The 20,247-nt window shown below is 38.2% G+C and overlaps 1 protein-coding gene across 1 annotated transcript in view; it reads right to left on the reverse strand.

The window, feature by feature from the left end:
* LOC145683798 (exostosin-1-like) overlaps positions 1-11,358 on the reverse strand; it is a 96,147-nt gene extending 84,789 nt beyond the window's left edge. Inside the window, exon 1 of the mRNA XM_081755384.1 lies at positions 11,226-11,358. The gene's annotated coding sequence lies outside the window, so the exon portion shown is untranslated. The remainder of the gene's footprint in view (positions 1-11,225) is intronic.
* Positions 11,359-20,247: the final 8,889 nt, after the last annotated feature.

Here is a 20,247-nt window from a genome sequence, read left to right on the forward strand (position 1 = left end):
TGAAACCAGAAGTGGTTGATTTCTGCAAGTTTAGATTAAGTGAGAAGATCGCTCTCGCTAAATTGATTCTTCGAACGCTAAATCGATTTTAAATTCGATCTTCTCACTCTTTCGTTTTTGCTCTATGTAGATCAATAATGAAATTAAAAGTTGAGTTAATTTCTATCATTTCCAGTTTAAGCAGAGAGTTAAAGATGGAAATGAAACACATTCTTGAAATGTTTAATTCTCGCTATCTATTACTGTTTTCAACTCTATAGTGATCAATATTAAAACCGAAAATGGTTGCTTTCTGCCAGTTCAGGTGGATGAGTCATCTGGATCAACGCAAGTAGTACTTGAGATTTTGTGCCTTCTGAACGAACAGGGTAAATACAAAAAGGAGCGTTTTGATAAACCAAATTTCTCTTAACTAAAGAATTACTTGTGATCCTAAACTGCTAAATAATAGAATAATGATACTCACTGAATTGCGTCACTAATTCTTTGTATTTATTACTAGGGCAATCATAAAGCATAGAAACCAGTAAAAGCATAATGGAATTTTTTCACCTATGGTTGGTACCATATCTGTGATTTTGATCACTTTACATATCCAAATTTGCTAATCTTATAAGCATAAAAAAAGCAAAATTTACACAAATAAAGCACAAAGCATAATACTTAATAATTTATATTCCAGAGCCCTGTGTATGTGTACAATAAAGAAAACTGTTAACATATTTTGTGCCAAAGTAAAAAAGAAAATGATCAACAAAAAAATGAAATCTTTGACTTTTAGTCCCACGGTTATGCCGATTAGGCTAAAGGAGACGGTGATAATGAGTGATGAATGAAATGGTGGAATGAAGAAAGTGGGAGGAAACGGGAGAACCCCGAGAAAACCCACGCAAACCGTGTTTGTCCCCCATTAAATGATCAACAAGGGCTGTTATCAATGCTGAAAAACAATGAAAATCAATTACCAACTGCCTTTACGCGTAACAACAGAAAGTTCGAATTTCTCCTCTCTCCGCACCTTCCGCTTACAAGGATTTTTTTTTTTTCGTTTGTTTCCTCACTTTGTGTTAAAACGCGCGGAAGACTTCCTTCTTCCAAGATGAAAAAATCAAAGAGTATATGCAATCTCAGAGAGTAAGAGAATTCTCAACTGACTATTTCAAAGTAGACGGTAATCTATTTTGTACTCTTTGTTTTGAATTCATTAAATATGAGAAGTCTAATGTTGCAGCTACATGTTTCTTCTTCGAAACACCGCTTCAGGAAAACTGCACAAAATGAGGTAGTATGTTTTAATAATGTAATTTTTAGTGGGAAAAGTTAATAGTTTCATATACATTATTAACGCTTGTGTAATAAAACCAAGGATGTTATAAATAGAGGATCTGCCCATATGTATCGTCATCCTATTAATGAAGCCAAAAAACAACCGAGCATCGGCACGTCTGATTGGCTATTCTCGTTTCCACCATCGTCTGATTGACTACTTTCGTTTCCGCCATGATTGTTGGCTCGGAACATTGCGATCCTATTGGGCGGAGTGGGCAGAGTAGGGGTGGCGAAACTGTTACGTATGGCTTCAAGATTTTGTTGTAAGCGCAGATCCTCTATTTTGTAAGATTCTTGAGCAAAATAAGTAAAATAATAAAACGAGCAAAATAAAACAAATATGTAATAGAAATGAGTAAAAATGAAGTATAGTTCAAGAAACAGCATATTAAGGCATAATTTAAGAAAAAGCACAATATAAGGAAAAATAAAGCATAATATACAGATATATAAACCATAAAGTTGGTTGTTCTATTTATTACTTTCAAATTCACAACTTTAAACAATGTTACTCCCTGTAGCAGTTCTACGTAAAAATATATACGATTGTTGTCTTCATTAGACTGTAATGGTCGCGCGGATCACTATTGTGATCCAGGGGTGTACCTTTTGTTGCCGCTAGGAGTTGGTAGAACGCTTGACCTTGAGCAGCCATCTACCTTCCCCCCCTCCCCCCCACATCATGTGGAACAGACCTTTTCCTGCTGTCAAAAGTGCGCATTTACCGGTGGCTCGTTTTTATAGTTGAATCACTATTATGATCCATGCGAGCAAACACGGACTACATTTTTTTAAAAACTTGACCCATTTTGGTTTTTGCTATAACTCTGTTTGTTTTCTACATGGTGCGTATATTTAGTGTTTAAAATGTCGGAACGAGACCATGAACAGATACGTAAGTGGTTAAATGAAACAGGGAGTGATTGTGAAAGCACTGTTGGTATAGAAGTAGAGACCTGCACGGGTCGGGCTTGGGCGGGCCGACTCTTATTTCTTTGGGCCGGGCCGGGCTTGTGCTGGCCGACACTGACTTCTCTTCAGGTCGGGTCGGGCTGGGGCCGATTAATTGCAATTCTTTAATAATTATTGACTTTCGTTAAACGATAATTAGAATAAAGCCAAACGTTGAAGAAGTGTGTCCGTGAAAAATGTTACAAAGAATGCAATAGCTATTTACAGTCTGTGTTGCTTAGCGCCTCCACTTTCACTATAGAGGATTGCAGGCATTGCGCGATAAATTGAGCTCTGACCTTGACCTTCACTGAACTCAAAATATGACAAGAAGGGGGAAGTTTTGCCTGTCGCTAAACAATGTTGCCATCTTCACTTTATGCTAAAAATCAATTGAGTTAGATTTTTGTTACAGGAAATGGAGTTTTTGCTTTCACGATGACAGGCAAAGTTCTAGGAGGGAATGGAACCATTCGGGAGGCAAGCATCAGGTTGTGAACCAGAGTTTAGAAAATGTTTCTGAGGGTTAGGTCAAATTTAGTACTAAATTTTGAGAAAGATTGGGGCTCGAGCTAATTTTTTAAAAAAATTATCGGGCCGGGATCGGGCCAAAAACTTTTAAAATTTATCGGGCCCGGGCCGGGCTTGTGCCAAAAATTTTAAAAAAACTTATCGGGCCGGGCCGGGCTCGGGCCGAAAATCTCCAAAGCTTTTCGGGCCCGAGCTGGGCCGGGCCTAGGTACGTTCGGGCTGGATTGGGCTCGGTCCGAAAAATTCAGCCCGTGCAGGTCTCTATATAGAAGACCCAGACGAAGTAGAGGAAGACCTCTTGATTGATAATGAAGTTTCTTTTGAATTCGACAGTAATGGAGATCAACAAAACGAAGAAGCAGAGGCTTCCACTACCTGCAGAAGTAGCAGAGGAAGATATTCCGGTAGAAGCAAGCAGTGGCGGCGACTGGGGGTTAAAATTGGGGGGGGGCAAGACACGAATATTTGTATATCAATGTTAGTTTTCCTAGTTGTTTCTGCCACTTTGTTTCACGAAAAGTTGTAGGATACTATCTTTTTCAGTTAAAATACCGTTTATCGTATTTCATATTTTATTAAGTAAATTAACAAGTAGATACTCCTTTGTATTCTTAAACAACGAAGGTGTAACAAGAGATTTGATTCTTTGCTCATGAAGATCTTAAAATTCTATCTGGAAAATTGTGTGATCAGATTATTTAATAACAAATTGCAAAACAAATAAATAGAAAGGATACCTCGCAAACGAATGAAGATAGATTTTTTAATAAGTTTTTTTTTCATCTGTGGGAAGATTCTGGCCTAAATTGATGTGTCAAACCTACCCCTTTCCATTCAAAAATATTGTGTAATATCAAATTTCGCGGAATCCAAAGTATTAGCCATGACGTCATACCCTATTCAAATGCAGTTTTCGCAGCAATACCCATCTGCAATTTTTACTTTTCCTCCGTCCATGCGTATCGTTATTGCAACTTAGTCCTAATATCTTTTACTAATCCTATATTTTTTCCACATATATGTTCTTTCAACACAAATTAATCAGGTACTGTCTACATAATTGTTTTTTCATCTAATAAGTATTTTTATACTTCTGAGGCTTTTCAGGCTATATCTCAGCCTTTTTTGACCTGGGCCCTTTTGTCGCGGGGTCATTTTGACGCTGAGCCCTTCTGACCCGGGCCTTTCTGTCCTCGTCTTTTTGTCCGAGCCCTTCAGCAGATTCACACCATCGCGTCGTCGATGCCATGCCAGTTCGCAGGCCATCCCAGTGAAAAGGTCTCATGTTCATCATTGCCTGAAATGGTATGCAACCCACATTTCAGTGCAATTCTTTTGGTTGCAGCAGTGTTAGGTATATAGCAGTTAATCTTTATTGTTATCATATCGATATTTGTGAGCATCGTCGTTTCAAAATATGATGTCACGTTTCATATTAACTGTGACGTCGCAGTTATTAACAATCAATCGTGACAACTTCAAATTAAATTTAATTTATGTAGACTTAACTTTTTATGTAAAAATAATAATATTTCTGATCAATAGTATTTTTTATTGAAAAAGTATAGCAATAGTATAGAATAATCACGGAAGCTTCTCAGTTGTTGCAAGTGACATACCGATGAGGCAAAATACCTATGATGATAATGATGATGCAAGTTTGATAGTGTTCTTTCTGGTCGCTGCCTTTATTGGGACGGGAACAAGGGTAAAGGTGGATCTGAAAATTTGGGAGGACGGTAGGTAGCAGCATGACGTCACGCCGTTCCCCCTGCCTATCTCTGCCCATTGTAACTTTTTAGGAACTGGGGGGACGCCGTACATATTTTTTCGAGGTGGGAAGACGGCCTACCCCCGCATTCCCCCGCACTTTTACCCCTGGACGGGATAGTTAGCTTTGTTACCGAGGTTCCCATGAAATCTGCACTCAATTATTAACTAGGCCTTTTGTGACGTCGTGTACATAATTTTGCAGAAAAGCCTGTATCTTTGTGAATGCTGCCTGGAAGTTTTAGGCCCTCTGTAACGGCTGCCTGGAAGTTTTAGGCTCTCTGTAACGCATTTTCTCCTATCTTATTGAGCTGTGAGTTTTGTTATCTTGCGTGTATGAGCCACCATAAGTAGTGAAGATAAATAAAAAAAGAAGAAGAAAGCTATCAGATCCATTAGATTGATAATGTTTGTTGTTTGTGTAAAGCGTGGAGGGAGTCCGCGGCTGCACTTTTGTTGTTGACCCTCTCTATTAAGTCGATGAAGCAAACGAAAGAAAGACTTTTCAACAATCGCTGTTGACGCTTTTGCGGTTCTCTTTTGTTAGCTTTACAATCCTCTATTTTATCCTGCAACAAATGTCTCTCGATTTTCTATATAGACGTGGGATGTCGTTCTTCACTTACACTTAATCCACTTAGGGTCATTTTCTGAAAGAATTTAAGACGAATAAAGGGAAGAAACTGATGATGATAGCTCGTAGTTAAGTGACGTGCTTTCCAAGAATAGCCAGAGAAAGTCACCTGTCTCTCCAGCAGTATATACGAGGGAGGACCCAAATGTAAGATTGAAATGAAATCTTCGAGTTTTACGTCCCACGGGTATGCCGGTTAGGCTAAAGGAGACGATGATGATGAGTAATGAATGAAATTGTGTAATGAAGAAAGTGGGAGGAAACGGGAGAACCCCGAGAAAACCCACGCACACGGTGTTTGTCCACCACAAAGTTTACTTGGCGGGGGCTGCAATTGAACCCGGGATCCCAAGCACCAGAGGTGAATGCTCTACCACTGAGCCACCGCGGCCTCAGGACCCAAATGAAACTGGACTTTAGTTCTAAAAAAAATAATTTATTAAGTTCTTTCTTACAGAATTCTTTCAGTCTCTTTGAAAGTGCTCTCCATTAGATGTGATATACTTCTCCAGTCTGCTTTCGTACTATCCAAGCACCTATGGAACTCTTGAGCTTCGATATTGTCCAGTGCTCTCTGCAAAGCTGTTTTTACATCATCAAAACGCTTCATATTTACATTTTTCTTAAAATTCTCGGGAACTGAAAAAAAGTCGCACGGGGTTAGGTCTAACGAATATGGCGGATGTGGAAAGATAGTCTGTAACGTTATTTTAGGTATTTCTCTTTCGTTACATTTATTGCCCACAGTTCGAATATTTGGATATGCCAACACGTTCAAGTACACTTAATTAATACGAAAATTCGGAATAATTAATGATTACATACCCAGAAAATTAGACACATCACATATAACTCACAATTACCTTTTATTCTTCAAAATCTCCAGTTATTTTATGTTTGGTTGTCATAGCAACTCTAGACAAAAAAACTATCTGTGATTACGGTCCCCACAATTACAGATTAACTATATAAAATCAACATATATTCTACGCCACTGAGATTAATCTTTCATTCTATATTTAAAATAAACAACATATTATATCTTTTTCTTCTTCTTCTTCTTAACAGATTGTGCAGTTTTAAGCACTGTTGCCCAAAATAGCTACGAGACAAAAAATTGAAGTAATTCACGGAATAGATATACAATATCGTTGTAAGTCCACCCCTGACAGCGCAAATAGCTGTTCACAGACAAGGTCTGTGTGAGGGGGCGTTTTCATGGTGAAAGAACCAGTCACTTGATCGCCAGGGGTTCCGGACGTTTCCTCCGCTAACATCTTAAAACTTCCAAATAAATGTGGGTCTCACCAGGGGGGGGAGACAAATTCCCAGTGCACAATTTCCCGAACATCATAAAGAAACTCTGATCATCGTCGTAACATTCGACATTACTTGTCTTGCTTTTTTTTTTGGGGGGGGGGGTCAGTGGAAATCGGGGCTCTTCCACTGGCTAGACCCTTGCTTGGTTTTATGGTCCTATCCATAACACCACTCTCATTATCTGTAATGACCTCGGACAAATAGTTTGGGCCACTTTCAATTTGATTTTTCAAGTCCTGGCTCAAATTCAGATGAATGTTGTTTTGATCCCGTGTGAGTAGGCGAGAAAGAAACTTAGCAGCAACGCGTCTCACACATAAATAAATGCTTTCATTCCCAGTTTCTATTCCAAAATATTACACCCAAATATATTTTATCACTGTCTCGTAATAACGTTTTTAAAATTGCTCCATCCGCTGACGCACACTGTATATAAAAGTATTCCAACATGCACATCGTTTTCCTGGTGACAGTTCCCATTGGATTCAGCGTTTCCCAATAAACTCAATTAGAAATTTATTTAAGAGTCTTCATCCCGGCGAAATTAAAATACCGCTACTTTTACAGTAATTATGTGATATCTTAAAATAGATAAAAGATAATCGAAATGTGGAACAAGAGCGCCCTAGACAATATTATTTTACATGAGAAACCGTTATCACGACTCACTTATCTGCTTTAGATTTCGAGCCATTTTGAAAATCGGCATTTATTTTCGCGTTTCTAAACAGCTGAAAACGGAAAGTCACTAGGTGACTTGTGATAACGGTACCTCACGCAAAATAATATTGTCTAGGGCGCTCTTGTTCCATATTTCAATTATCTTTTATCTATTTGAAGATATCACATAATGACTGTAAAATTAGCGGTATTTTGATTTCGCCGGGATGAAGACTCTTAAGTGTGGACACTTTCTAACGTTGGCAGAAACGGTAGCCAAATTAAGTAAGTGAAAAGAAATAATAACTGTAATGGTCAGATGTTAATTTACAGCCATTATATGATATTAGAATATGAGTAATTTCTCCATATGTGTGTGGCCTTCTAACTTTATGGCACTTTTAGTATACAAATTACGAAAGTGCAGCAATGTTTAATGTGATGGACATGTTGTTATATGCTACAATTCAAATTCAGTCATTGAATTTATGATGCCATTTAAATGAAATTTTATTGAGAAACTTTTTGTGCAAAAATAGGGACCATTATACCGAAAAATAAGACAGAAATAAAAAAAAAAACAATTGGATATCACATAAAATATTGAAAGTTACTAAAAAGTCTTTTATCTTTAAAACGATAGCTTTTAAGGTACATTTTTATTTTTATATTTAGTGGACCAGGGAGTCTATAAAAATAAAGCAAAGGACCCAATACGCTGCCTTGAGGAACACCACTTCAAATCCTGAAGAAAGTGCCAATATTTGGGAACTTTAAAAAAGTAAATTTTTAAGAGTTATAACATCTGTGAAGAATTTTATTCTTAAGAAAAATGTATTTTTTAATAAAAAAAAGGTCGAATGAGTGTAATAAAAATGCATCATAATAGTAAAAAGAGAAGAAATTATATGCAGACCAAAAATGATTCAACTAAAAAAAAAAATAATATGGATGGGTAAAAGGGAAGCTTTATGCTTCGTATTCTTTTTTTTTTTTAAATAAAAAAAGTTTATGTGGTGACATTTGAGAGGGTTAAGAGTGGGAAATGAAAGCTGACGTGAGTGTTATATAAACGAAAGGTTCAGCAGCGGGTATGCGGGGCTTCACATCCCGCCACCGTTCATTCCAATTGATGAACTAACCCTTTTTCGGTTTTTATAAGTTATCGAAATTCGATTGCCGGACGATCTCTTCCCCAACCTACTCTTTCTTTCTTTCTCTCTCTTACACACACACACACACACACACACCAAGAATACCTCCTGATAGATTGAAGTTTTATTTTATTTCAGGGTTCATCGCGAGCGGTCGACCGCAACTGAAAAAAGGAAAGAAAAAAACGAAAAGTGAAAGCGGAAGAGAGAGAGGGGGAGACAAAATACGACGCAACGTTAGTTTTTGGGATCAAGAAGAAATGTGTGTGAGTGTGTGTTGCATGTGGAAGGGGGAAGAGAGAATCAATACATCGAAAAAACATTAAGTGCCATCGGCCGTTAAGATGGGGCGAGGCCACAACTTTTGCCGATAGGACTTTTACTGTCATGGGAGAGAGGCAGTACACAGGATACAGCAAGCCAAAATTACCGTCGAAAAGAGACTATCATACACCTCACCTACTACGTTGAAAACGATGGAAAAAAAAGTAAAGGGCCTAACATACTGCCTTGAGGCACACCGAATATATATATAACCGAAAATCATAAATATATTTTTGAATCGTTGAAATAGACACACACACACACACACACTTAGTACTGAGTTACTGCACAGTACAATATCGTTGTCAGCCAGAAATACCGTCAAAATAAGAATTTGTCAACTCTTTGCCTAACTAACAATGCAGATGTCCACATTCAACAAATTATACTTACTCTATTGAGAGTTACGCCAACTCTTAACTTTGGCGTACGCCTGTCTCTCTTCCTTACTCTGATTTGATAAAGTCAAGCCCCAAACTATTTATATGTTACAGCAAAACCTATCTATGTTGTCCATCAATAGTTCCATAGAAAAGTGGCTAACTTACAGAGTTATTAGAACTTAAATTTTTGGATATAATACTATGAGGTTATTAACAGGTATTTTTAGGTAATTCAGAAAGAATACTGTAAGGTTCCGTATACCTATACATACGATGAACACGTGTTTTCACTATTTGTAAATAAATAGTGACAGACGACAGAAGTAAACCACACCTGCTGGAAGAGACGAAGACGACACGGAAAACCACGAAGGACTCCGACAACCCCTCCATAGGTTCTCCCTCCAAAGGATGGCTATAAAAGAGCATGTCAAGGCCAAGAAGCCATCAGTGTCCTGTATTAATCATAACCTACAATACCTACTCCCGAGGCTGTTTTGGGCTATAGACACACCGATACCTTCTGAGGCTGCTTTGGCCTAGAAGACCATTCTATCAACCCGAGACAACATAGTATGCCGAGGTGATCCTCTTTATCCATACTAGAAACACGTATTCAAAAGCAGTGGATCTCAATCTAATTCCTATCACGACCCCCACTTTATCACATCCTTTTGCCAGCGACCCCATTATAATTTCTGGTTTGTAATAAGCTTGCGTGGGGTTTTTAATATATCTATTGCGAAGATCTCACGATATGCATCTATTTCTGTACTAGAATCCATTTCTTGTATATAATGGACACAGTAATTTCCCTAAAAGCGAATGGATTAAAAATCAAATTTGGTCAGTTCATTCATCTTCCGCTTATCTTCGCAACCCCTCTAGGAATCACGACCCCCAGGCTGAGAAACCATGTTCTAGAGTAATTACAGACTTAGGGAAGATTTATAATTGAGGTTGTGTAATTACATACGAGATTTTTGTAACAAAAGGTGAAGGGCTAAAATTCCGTACACTTCATTAACTTTACCTATACAATATTACAATACCATTAAGTATCCAATGGTATCAGTTTAATAGGAAAAGGAACCCTGTGTTCCAGTTTTCGTAAGCATGCAACACTTACAAACTGTATGCAACATCTTAGTTATAGTTTGGTTAACTCATTCATCAAACATTTCGATGCTTTTCCACAATTTATTTCAATATTTTAATTAGTTAAGCATTCTTCACATATACTTCCGCAAGTTACAACTCTAAAGCTCTCTGCTCCCAAATTCGATTACCAGATCACAATTTTTCAAAGTCCTCCATTGAACGTTAAACTGCTCTGAGTAATTATAATAAATCAAACTATATCGACATCAATCAAACTTAGGCATGTATAGTTTTAAATCATACTTTCTGCCTATCCAACAAGAATGTATAGACATATACCGGAATTAAGAAAGTACTCATAACGATATGGAAGTTTATGCTAAGAGTAAGGAATATTATCTTCTCTTATGGTGTTTCTGAAGGACACCGTAGCCTAATGGTTCGATCCTTGGATTCACGTCCAAAGTTGTCCTGAGTTCGATTCCCAGCCGGTGCTTCCCAATTTTCGGTGTCCACTCATCGTGAAGAGGTAAACTGGGGAGTCATGTGAATAAAAGACGTGATGGCAATTCGCTCTAGAAAGATCCTGATACACCTGCTAGAGACTACATGTTTTGTTCCTACGCTGGATGTAGTTCATTCGGTCCCTAACAGATGGCGTTGGAGCGGCTCAGGCCCTCAAAAGGTTGTTATGCCAAGTGGTTCAATTTAGTTTGGTTTACCAATTGTATTTCTGCTTGATAAAAAGGGCGTACTTGCACTAAATCAGTCTTGATTGTACGTCTATGTGTATTTCTGTGTGTAAACGCACGACTGTGTTTAAAAGTGATTTCTTTAACTACTAATTTTTCTCTTACACACGAGGAGTTCTTCGAGACAGTATGTTAGGCCATTTACTATTTTCTAATGAATAATTTCTTGTTGAATCTGGGACATACACACAACATTCAACTAACAGCCGTGTAGCCAACGAAAGTCCTTCGTGAGTTTAACGCCAGACCGTTCAGTTTAATAGTTCTTTTCAAACCTTTCAACAAATAAGAAACCATATTTTGATCAAATGGTTACCTGGAATAGTAGCCTTTCATCTCCCCAGATGGCAGCTTTGTTCCAGTCGATGACTTCAGCAAAAGGCAGGACCCAGCCATTGGAAAGAAGGACGGGGATGCAACCGGCCTGGAGGACTTCGAGGAAACGAAAGGACCCAAGACGACGCCCGCGAGGAACCAAGCAGAAGGTAGCGTTCTGCAGCAGGACTTCATAGTCGTATCTGAAACAAGTAAAAAAACAAATTATTATTATCATAAACGTATAACTGTACAACAAATAAAATGTGTAATAATAATTCATGTAGAGGATGTTCCAGGAATAAACCGACGAACTTCCCATACATGTTTAGAATCTCAATACAAGAGGAAAGTTTACCTGAGATTTTGGTCGGAAATTCATAATTAAAGAGATGGGATCAATTTAAGGCAAGTAATAGAATTGGTTATAAGATGGCTACATTGAATAAAACAACCAACAGACTTTGCGTACGTATTCAGGATCTCAATACATGAAAAACGTTTATTTGCGACTTAGTTGACCCCGTCGCTGTAATTAGACTTTTCCTTGTATTGAGTTCCTGAACACATATGCGAATTTTGTCGGTTTATCCCCGGAACACCCTATATATATATATATATATAAAGGAACAGTCAAACACTTCCCTAATTCTGTTGGAGTTCCTTATTGCCACAATATAAGTAACATTTCGTTAATCTCCTTCTAAGTTGTCACTTTCGGAACAGATACATACTTGTTCCACCGCTCTGGCGGTTGATGGAAATATCGACGAAAGGCCTTTTTGTGTATCTTCGCAACTTCAGCCACTTCAATGATTTTGATCTCTTCTACGTTTGTGAAACGGAAAGAAGACCCCCGTTTTAGCTTTGGGAAGATCCAAACATCCGATCATGTTAAACTGTTTTTAAGGCTATCAAACTCTCTGAATCAGATTTTTCCCAATTTGCCCATGGAGTTGATGTTTGTATGTTGTTTGATCTGTGAAATTGCTCTGACTAATCATTGCTCATTCCTCCGTTCAGCTACACTACACGTAAACTGATTGTTATGACCTGTTCCTACTGGTCAATTTCATAATTAGTAGAGATACGCACGAGACAAGTCGAGACAGGATTTTCCTGAAAAAAATTCGAGTCGAGACACGGCTCTTCCAATAGAGAAATATACAGTTTCCGAGTCGAGACGACTTTTACAACACATTTTCGAGACGAGACAGCCACAAATCAAGTCTCGTGCGCATCCCTAATAATTAGGCAAACTTAGGACTGTGCTGTATACGATTCATTGTGATTGCATCAAAAAAGCCAAAACTACAACAGCATTTCGGGAACTTTTTGATTGTCCTTATATATATTAACAACCTCCTCGCGTCGTGCTTATATTTTCGGGGATGAATGCGTTGTGACGCTGAGAAGTTGCTTCTACCCATTATCTGAAATGAGTAGGTTTTGTTAAATCTAGTTACCAGCGAGAGGATAATTAAGTAAATTAAGAAACTCGACTTCATGTAAAATTTCATGTATTTGATTAATTCGAAAGTGTAATGTGTAATAGTGTTGTGATAGCGAATATGACGTAATGCCTTCAGATCACAGTACTCAAATGTCTGGAAATTTGACCACAAGTAACACTTATAATTGAGGTACCCATACCTTTAGATGTTTAGGCTTCTTGGGATGACGAATGTCCACTCCTGGGCTTCTCTCTGGACGACGTTGACGGATCTTGGGACAATCGGATGTCTTTAATCCTAGGTGATGACCGTGGAAACTATTGCTCTCACGTTGATCAAATTGAGACTAGTATAGGCGGCTATCTCGTGACTGGCCGACTAAAAGCCAACCATCATAAGATGGTAGTTTGTAATACTCGTAACCGTTGAATCTTAGAACTGTGAGTTCTCGTATCGAACTCCGACCTCTGTTCTCCGACCTCTGATCCTGATCCAATCTAGATTTGTTTTTTTTATTCTCCTCTCCAGACGATGGAATTCGTCGTTTCATGACTCGACGTTGATTGCCTCAATTATTGGTCAAACTTTCGTTTCAAACCTTGTTACATTGTGCCCGAATTCCCAGACTGTCAATCTCTGCAAATCTGAATATTATGCCACATCCAAATTGCGTTGGTGTTAACAAATGGTTTCATTACATCTTTCTGAAATTTCAGGCTTACACCCATTTTTTCTGTTTACACCATTCTGCGAGCTACCGTCTCCACAGTATTTCATGAACATGAAAACACAACCATGTGTAACTGATTAAATAAACAAACAAACAATAACAATAACACGTGCCATTCCAACATATCACAATTTCACATCTTTGTAGTTTCTTAACTTAGACTTGACTTTATTTAACTTATAATTGTTCCAATCACCGATAAATAATATATTATTATCCATATATATATATATATATATATATATATATATATATATATATATATATATATATATATATATATATATATATATATATTATATATATACAGAGAGAGAGAAAGAACTGACGCAAACTTGATTTCATTGGAATTGCGTAAACTCTTCACAGATTTTCTCGCATTCAAAATATCAAAACCGAGTCAAAACCACTTCTCGCATCCCAAAATGATGGATATAACGCACAATGTGCAAATTTTTGGGCAAAATAACTACATCTACGTCCAGTACCCGAAATCCATTTTCGCAGATGGATCCTATACGGGTCGCGAATGGATCATGAGAAACGTCCTAGAGGGTTTGGTGGAAACAAAGAGGGAGGATATGAATAAGACTACAATTAATGGACGATATCAAAACAGAAAAGTCTTACGTGAAGACGAAGAGGTTAGCGAAAGACCGTGTAGCAAGGAAGCTTCTCAGTTCTGGCAAATGTCCTGCCAATAATGGCAGAATACCTATGATGATGATGATGATATTATTGGATTATATTGTGTGGTGAGTTGCGTATCTTTAAACGCAGATCAATTATCTTCATTGTGTTCGTAGAATCACTTCATCAATTTCTCCTTTTTATACTACCAATTATGTAACATTAAAAGAGTTAAATCTATGTTGGGCGAAGTAGTGTTCCTCACGAGACTAATGAAATTTCTCGTATCTCGTATCGGAAACAAGACGAGAATTGTCACGTTTACTTGTCTCGTCTCAAATAAAAAAATACTTGTTGTCTCGTGGGCACGGTGGCTCAGTAATATAGAGCACTTACCTCTGATGTATGGGGTTTTTAGTTCGATGGCCGGCCAAGTACGTTTCTGGTGAACAACATCGAGTTTGTGGGATTTTCTCGAGGTACTCCCGTTTTCTCCTGCATTCTCATTTCACCAAATATTTCCATTAACATTCGCTTGCCTTAATCATCCGTCTACCTTAGCTTAAATGGCATGATTATAGGACGTTAAACTGAGCAACACTGAAACAGATTACCACCTCGCTGTATGCTAGACACGCATGGCTTGGCGACTTACTTTCCATGGCTCACAAGTTTGGAAGTATAACATTTCATAATGAATGAAAAAAAAAAAAAAAACAGCAAGCAATATACATCAAGAGTTCAAATAAAGCCTTTTTCTTACACGAATTAAATGTGGTATAGTGCATTACAAGAGCATGAATCCCTGTTAACATTAGTATATTTTATGTGAATGTTACAATGTACTAAAACGTCACCGAAACATGAAGCAACAAACGGTTAAATTATTCTTCATCCCGGCGAAATTAAAATACCGCTAATTTTACAGTAATTATGTGATATATTCAAATAGATAAAAGATAATTGAAATATGGAACAAGAGCGCCCTAGACAATATTATTTTGCGTGAGGTACCGTTATCACAAGTCACCTAGTGGATTTCCGTTTTCAGCTGTTTAGAAACGCGAAAATAAATGCCGATTTTTAAAAATGGCTCGAAATCGAAAGCAGATAAGTGAGTCGTGATAACGGTTTCTCATGTAAAATAATATTGTCTAGGGCGCTCTTGTTCCACATTTCGATTATCTTTTATCTATTTGAAGATATCACATAATTACTGTAAAATTAGCGGTATTTTAATTTCGCCGGGATGAAGACACTTAAGATTAGTATATTTTATGTGGATGTTACAATGTACTAAAACGTCACCGAAACAAGAAGTAACAAACGGTTAAACTATTTACAGTTTAATACGGCCCGCCGACTGTAAAAGGTTGTAAACCTCTACTCTAGAAGAAAGCTGTGTGTATATATTTGCAGATAGGCCTTCTTTTGTACTAATATACCTTTCTTAGTTGATATAAACCACATAAAATAGCCTGAGAGACGTGGATTTTCTTCCGTGAACTGTGTGGCTCATAAAACATCAACAGAGAAGTTGTGTTGCAGCTGCCTCGCAGGTAATAAGTAACCCAACATAAACTTTGAAAAAGGAAAGCAAAAGTGAATTTTTTGTATTGTGACAAGAAGACAATAGAGTCAAGTAGACAACGGGGAAGATTGCTACAATTTCAACTGTTGCCAAGCAACGCTGAAGAATCAAACTGCACACCAGTGTTGCCAATTTAGCCATTTTCATGCGTTGATAAATTTTGGTCAATTCTGCACCCGTAACTGTTAACTTCTAACATTTCTTCTTACTTGTTTGTTGAAATGAAGTATGGCTTCTTGCTTTTCTGATCCTTCTGTTTTAAGCAGCATTTATATTGCCACACTACATTATATATCTTGTACAGGGGCGTACCCACGGGAAACCACCAATTTCGAACATCCCGAAAACGTTCTAACATAATTATACGACGGCGAGTCAAAAAAAATATCTACACTTTTGTCATAACTTTTCTTACATTGCGCACTTTGTCTTCTGTCCTCGCATATTTTATTGTTATATTGTTGTAGTAATGCTGTGAAAGTGTGTTCTTAATTCCTCCATTTTTCTTCCTTCTGTTGCAGATATATCATGGCTGCTCCATTAGAAGATTGCATCAAAGAGGAACAACGAGCAGTGATCCGATTCCTCTGGTTGGAGGGTGTCAAAGGGTCAGACATTCATCGCAGACTATCATCGCAATATGGGAGAAGTGCACTATCACGTAAAATTGTGTTTTTGTGGCTCGAGAAGTTTTAAAGTAGTCGAACAAGTGTAACGCATGAAGAGGGAGCATGACGGCCATCAACCTCCACTACAGACGGCCAGTGTTTCTTCCAGACCTGTTTTTGACAGCCACTGCCCACCCTGAGCTCTGCCCACCCGGAGCAGACCAAAATAATACGTCTATAATATAATAATGAAAGAATAGTATCAGCAGTGCTCCCGGAATACTAAGTATGCTCCCCCCCTAACATTGTTCCAGAAAGAAACACTGCAGATGACAACATTCAGCAAGCTCGAGAGATGGTTCTGGCGAATAGGCGAATCACTATCAATGAGGTAGCATCTGCTTGGAACATCTTCTTTACGTGGTCGCCGAATTGCCTCACATTTAGACGTGCAAAATGCGGTGCAAAAGTGGCTTCACGACCAACCGAAAACCTTTTATTTGGAAGGAATACGTAAGCTCGTTGACCGTTGGGCCAAGTGCATTGATAAGCAGGGAGATTACGTAGAAAAATTATGTGCATATTATAATCCTAATTTCATGTAAATAAACTGTAGAATGAAAAGTGTAGATAACTTTTGACTCGCCCTCGTATTTGTACACTTTGCCATTAAAACTATCCTTGTTTAACAGGAAAATGATTGATGTAGCATGAAAATTTGATCTTCCAATTCATCTTCTGTACTCATTCTCTTATAAAAACAATCTATTTCTATCATTTTTTTAAAATACAGGTGAAATCATTTTACAATTACTTTCTGTCTTTTTGGGTGCAGAATAATAACCATTCCATAGTACATGGACGTAGTTGCTTGTGGTATTGGAACTTCCCCCCCTCGCAAAGCTTAGACCCTATATTTTGGGTGCGGGCCTGATCTTGTATAATTCTCGCCTACGCGTCTCAGTCCCACAGCAAATCGTGGTTTCCGGAAACTTGTTTTTTAACCACGGCTGCTAATCCTGGGGAGACCGAGCGTATCCCCTAAGTTTGCCTAGAACCCCCTGGAATCCGGGTAGTTTTGCATGGATCTTTGACAACGGAATTCATATGCCTTAACGGGGTAGGGCGCGGTGGCTCAGTGGTAGAGCGTTCACCTCTGGTGCTTGGGGTCCCTGGTTCGATCCCAACTCGCACCGTGTGGACTTTGTGGTAGACAAACATCGTGCTCGTGGGTTTTCTCGGGGTTCTCCCGTTTCCTCCTTCTTTCTTCATTTCACTCATCTCTCATCATCACCGTCTCCTTTAGCCTAACCGGCATAATCGTGGGACGTAAAACTTAAAGATTTCATTTAATTTTTCTATCAACGCTCCCTCAATACACACACACACAAAGTTAGGGAAAAAGACAGAACAGATTCGAAAAGTTAATTCCCATGCGCTGTTGATTACTGTAGGTACGGTTTGTTTCAATAGTGGTTTCGCCTTGAGTTGTGTATGTTGTGCCAGATCAATAATACCACCAAGATATAGCCTACAATACCGCAAAAATTGAAAGCAAAGAGAAGAATAAGTGATTTTAGTAAAAAGTGTCAAAGAACGTATCTTTTGAGATACCAGCCATTTCTGTTCTGATAACTTGACAGTACAGAACGTTACACGATTATCATGTCTTGTCTTTGTGGTTGGTAGTCACAGACCGCCGAACAGCGCATCATCGTCGTCTGTTTCCTGAATGGGATAGAAACTGTATGGACTTATTATAGGTACAGCCATGAACATTAATAAATGGAGGCTGAAGCCATTATTTCTTAGGGCTCCAACCTCCATTTATTAATGCTCGTGACTGTACAAGAGAGGTTCCCTGGCCGGGTGATTTCTCGCAACGGTAACGTGAATTGGCGACCCAAAATCTTGTGATTTGACACCATGTGATTTGAAATCTTTGTGTGCACCCCAACAAACCAGAGCTCTCAAGGTCGAGATTTGGCGTGTAAGTTCAGAACTAGAGGTGCAAATATGCCGAAAAGGTTACGGAAAATTTCACCGAAAGAATAAGAGTATGCCTGCAGAGTCATGGAGGAAATTTCAGTGACATATTTCACACATAATCACACGTAACATCCACTGCAAAATTATGTAACGTTAATATGTAATATGGAAATTATTTTATTTTATCAATAAATGTGTACGTTATGCACTCAAAAGTTGCCTTATTTATAGAAAACTCTTTACTTCTCGTCAAAGATGGACCCAAAACATACTTTAAATATTTAAAGCATCAACCATAAATCTGTCCGGTTTCACAGCATATTTTTAAACCAGCACACTAAAGTTAAGAAATCATTCTTTATCAACGAACTTAAAAGTTCGTTATTAAAGTCTATGTCTGGGTCAGTATGTGTGTTTGTTATTTGAGATTCTTTACAATTTTGAGCTCTGCATACGATAGAGCATCAAGAACTATCTGAAAGAAGTAATGGAATTTTTCGCCTCATCTTACCGTTCCCGAGATATTGGCCCAAAAGGGACGATCTAGGGAGATTTAAGGAGCCATATCTCGGGAATCGTAAGTCATAGAGAGATGATATTAGTGTTGATCAATCACTAAGAGGATGGCGAACAATTTCGTACCAAATAGTAACCGGTAACCACCGTCCAATAGGCCACTAGTTTGGCCAGTGGCCACTAGTTAATACCGGTACCAAAATGTTCACCATCCTCTTAGGTATTGATTAACACCAAAATCATCTCTCTATGACTTACCGTTCTCCAGATATTAGCCAAAAAATAGTTCCGATTTCGGGAGATTTAAGAAGCCATATCTCGGGAACTGTAAGTCATAGAGAGATCATGTTGGTGTTGATCAATACCTAAGAGGATGGTGAACATTTTGGTACCAAGTAGTAACCGATGGCCACTGTTTTTGAGATATTAACCCAAAAGATTTTTGAATTTCGGGTGATTTTAGGAGCCATATCTCGGGAACCGTAAGTCATAGCGAGATATTTTTTTTAAAGAAAGAGAAGATGATGCGGATAAAAAGAATTTACTTTTACATCTAGGAACAATGACAGTTATCCTTTCCGCTCCATCTCTCCGTTCTTTTCAAGTTCGTTCTGGCAATGGTGTTGGAGCATTCTCAACTTGTTTCAGTGTTGAATTCTGTTAGCTATGAATTTAGCTACACGTTTAGTTTAAGTTTAGCCAATCTTTAGCTAGATTCTGTGCATCATTTCGTCATTTTCTGAAAAGACAGTTGGCAACACTGTCTCCACTGTCATAGACTGTGAAGGAGGAAGGTTGGACGACGTAGAGTGACAGTTTTGTGGCGGCGTTAAATAAACTGGTGTCGGGCTATAAACCTTTCCTTATTACCAGGACAGTTTCTTTTTGGACAGCATTGTTTACGCGTTTTACCTTCTTCCCCTCTCCCCCTCCTAAAAACGACACCATTGCGATTACGTCATTTCTCTTTTACTGATGTACTTTTCGGTCGTGACTAGAATAGTGTCAAACGAGTATGTTATATGACATTTCTTGCGTCGTTTTTCCCTTTCGTTTATTTGTTACGACATCAAATTTTCAATAGCGTTTCTTCTAAAGAAAAAGAGAGAGTTTTTTTAAGATCATTCAGTATTGATAAATAAAATATAGTTGTCCGTTGTTACGCGGTTTTGTGGAAGATTTTACATGATTAAAAAGCCTTACAAAACTAAATCTCTGAGCAGCGGTCAGCACTCATGATCTTGGGGTTACATGCGGCCAAGTATATCGTGTTAATGTTGACTTTCTTACTTCTTTCAAGTAGTTCGTGATTTGTTCTCTAGTACTTTCTGGTGGGCAAGGGCGCCCATGTTGTGCTTTCCCAGGGGGGGGGGCAAATATAAGCGACATTTCAAATGTAGTCTCAAATTTTTCGGTAACTATTCTAAAATGTTTATTGAGTTTTCGATCTTTCGTAGCACAATTTTCTCTCAAGGGGAGGCGAGCGCCCCACCTTGCCCCCCTGG

Source organism: Thermobia domestica, chromosome 4, assembly GCF_964235325.1.
Source record: "Thermobia domestica chromosome 4, izTheDome1.hap1.1, whole genome shotgun sequence".
In the NCBI taxonomy this organism is placed as follows: domain Eukaryota; kingdom Metazoa; phylum Arthropoda; class Insecta; order Zygentoma; family Lepismatidae; genus Thermobia; species Thermobia domestica.